This window comes from Carcharhinus amblyrhynchos, unplaced genomic scaffold, assembly GCF_965287045.1.
Source record: "Carcharhinus amblyrhynchos unplaced genomic scaffold, sCarAmb.v2.hapA scaffold_523, whole genome shotgun sequence".
NCBI classification, from domain to species: domain Eukaryota; kingdom Metazoa; phylum Chordata; class Chondrichthyes; order Carcharhiniformes; family Carcharhinidae; genus Carcharhinus; species Carcharhinus amblyrhynchos.
The window spans coordinates 26,444-29,383 of NW_027650263.1; the positions used below are offsets into that span (position 1 = coordinate 26,444).

Genomic DNA, 2,940 nt, shown 5'->3' on the forward strand with positions numbered 1-2,940 from the left:
CCCTGTGACTGAAACACCTCAAAGTCCAATTTGTTCCATATAGACAATCTTTAACTACTTTTACACCATTTATACAGACCATTGGAAAATATCTGTGATGTTGCTTTGAGTGTGTTGAAGTATCTCGGAGTGTAACATGATATACCTAAAGAACCTAAAGATTATCGCACTTTGGTATTTATGAATAAATATAACTCGCAAAAACAAAAACTTTTGATGGTGGATTGAATATATTATGGAAATGAGAGTTTACAAATCTGATGGTTTCAATGTTCCATTTGGAAAAATAATCTGTTTTTCTATATTTAATTTGGTGTATAATTGTAGAGGAATTAATTAGCAAAAATGTAAATAACAGAATCGATAAATGAGAGATGCAGCCCGTGAGCGTGATGTGTATCTGTGGTATTGGCAGCTGAGTTTCTGAGTGTTTGTCAGTGAGATTATACTCTTAGGGATCATTTCTATAGTGTTTTATTAGAGAAATGTGTTTCTAAAGTGTGTGGTCTCCCAATCCATGAGGGGGATTTCTAGTGTTCTCTTCTGAGCAGGAAGCTGGTACTGAGTGTTACTTTCAGTAACTGCTCAGTGTCATTGATGAGTGTTCCTTCTCTCTCTTGTAGAGAGGTGGAGGAAGGGAACACAGTCTGAGTGGATTGTCTATAAAATTAACAAAAGGAGAAGTTTGATTTGGAGTTGTGTGTATGGAATGTTGCAGTGCAGAAAGAGTTGTGTCTGTGCACCTTCTGAAACACGTGTCCCTTTTAATTGTGTTTTCACACACCTTGTATGCTGAGGTCTTTCAAATACTGATCTTAATTCTTAAGTGTAGAAGGTTCCGATTTGATTTGATTTATTATTGTCACATGTACTAGTATACAGTGAAAAGTATTGTTTCTTGTGCTTTATACAGACAAAGCATACCGTTCATAGAGAAGGAAACCAGAGGGTGCAGAATGTAGTGTTACAGTCATAGCGAGGGTGTCGAGAAAGACCAACTTAGTGCGAGGTAGGTCCATTCAAAAGTCTGACAGCAGCAGGGAAGAAACTGTTCTTGAGTTGGTCGGTACATGACCTCAAACTTTTGTATCTTTTTCCTGACAGAAGATGGAAGAGAGAATGTCCAGGGTCATGGGGTCCTTAAATAGTATTATACCGTGAAGAATATTGTTTCCTGTGTGTTATAGAGACAAAGCATACCGTTCATAGAGAGGAAAGGAGAGGTTACAGAATGTAGTGTTACAGTCACAACTAGCATGTAAAGATCAACTTAATATGAGGTAGGTCCATTGTGTGTGACTTCAGACTTTTGTATCTTTTTCCCAACGGAACAAGGTGGAAGAGAGAATGTCCAGGGTGTATCTTGTCCTTGATTATCCCGGCTGCTTTTCTGAAGCAGCGGGAAGTGTAGACAGAGTTAATGGATGGGAGGCTGGTTTGCAGAATGGACTGAGCTACATTCACAACTCTTTGTAGTTCCTTGCGGTTTTGGACAGAGCAGGAGCCCAGACCAAGCTGTGATACAACCAGAAAGGATGCTTTCTACAGTGCACCTGTAAAAGCTGGTGAGAGTCACAGCGGACATGGCAAATTTCCTTAGCCTCCTGAGAAAGTAGAGGCATTGGTGGGGCTTTCTTAACCATGGCAACGGTGTGAAGCGACTGGATAGTGAAAATGTATTTCCTCTAATCCTCTCTACATTTCCTGCTACTTACCCTAAATCTATGCCCCCTGTTTACTAAAGGGAAAAGTTCCTTCCTGTCCACCCAATCTACCTCCCTCAGACTTTTGTACACCTTAATCTTGTCGACCATAACCACTCAACCATGGATCCCAAACACAATAGCGGCACGGTGGTTAGCACTGATCAGAGTTTGATCCACCCACTGTTAACCAGGATTTCCATTCTGTAAACCCACTGCCACCAACAGTACGTGTCACACACAGCAGCCCCCACTGGCACAGATAGACTGAAAATGAAGACCAGAGTTCACATTTTGAACACCCCCCCAACAAAACAACTTCCACAAAATTTTACAGACAATCCACTCAGACTGTGGTCCCTTCCTCCACCTCTTCACAAGAGAGAGAAAGAACACTCATCAATGACACTGAGCACTTACTAAAAGTAACATTCAGTACCAGCTTCCTGCTCAGAAAAGAACACTAGAAATCCTCCTCATGGATTGGGAGACCACACACTTTAGAAACACATTTCTCTGGGAAAACACTATAGAAATGATCCCTAAGAGTATAAGCTCACTGACAAACACACAGAAACTCAGCTGCCAATACCACAGATACACATCACGGTCACAGGCTGCATCTCTCATTTATCAATTCTGTTATTTACATTTTTGTAATTAATTCCTCTACAATTATACACCAAATTAAATACAGAAAAACAGATTATTTTTCCAAATGGAACATTGAAACCATCAGATTTGTTCAGTCTGATTTGCCTAATACATTCAATCCACCATCAAAAATTAACATATGTGTCACTCACAACACACAGACTGTATCATTGTCTAACTCTTCATAAAACACAGCAACTAACTCCCTGTCAGTGTGAATCAGACTGTAAACTTGGTGTTATATATCACACTGAAATGAGTTTGATCTCAGACTGAGAGCCTGCCTGTTATGGGGTGATGCACATCTTCACGTATAAGATAATGAATGGGATGGATAGGATAGAGGTGGAGAGACTCTTCCCGCTCAGAAAGGACAGTAGGATTAGGGGGCACAGCCTCAAGATAAAGGGGGGTGCGGTTTAGAACAGAGTTGAGGAGGAACTTCTTCACTCAAAGGGTGGTGAATCTCTGGAATTCTCTGCCCGTTGAAGTGGTGGAGGCTGCCTCGCTAAATATTTTTAAGACGCGGGTTGATGGGATTTTGATAAGCGAGGGGATTAAGGGTTATGGGGAGAGGGCGGGA

General features: G+C 41.0%; 2 non-coding genes across 2 annotated transcripts; one reads left to right on the forward strand and one right to left on the reverse strand.

Moving 5' to 3' along the window:
* Positions 1-439: 439 nt before the first annotated feature.
* LOC145339537 (small nucleolar RNA U3) lies at positions 440-656 on the forward strand. The gene has a single exon (XR_013886034.1). It is a non-coding gene; the product is annotated as a small nucleolar RNA U3 (small nucleolar RNA).
* Positions 657-2,044: 1,388 nt separating this feature from the next.
* LOC145339538 (small nucleolar RNA U3) lies at positions 2,045-2,261 on the reverse strand. The gene has a single exon (XR_013886035.1). It is a non-coding gene; the product is annotated as a small nucleolar RNA U3 (small nucleolar RNA).
* Between the last annotated feature and the right edge of the window lie 679 nt (positions 2,262-2,940).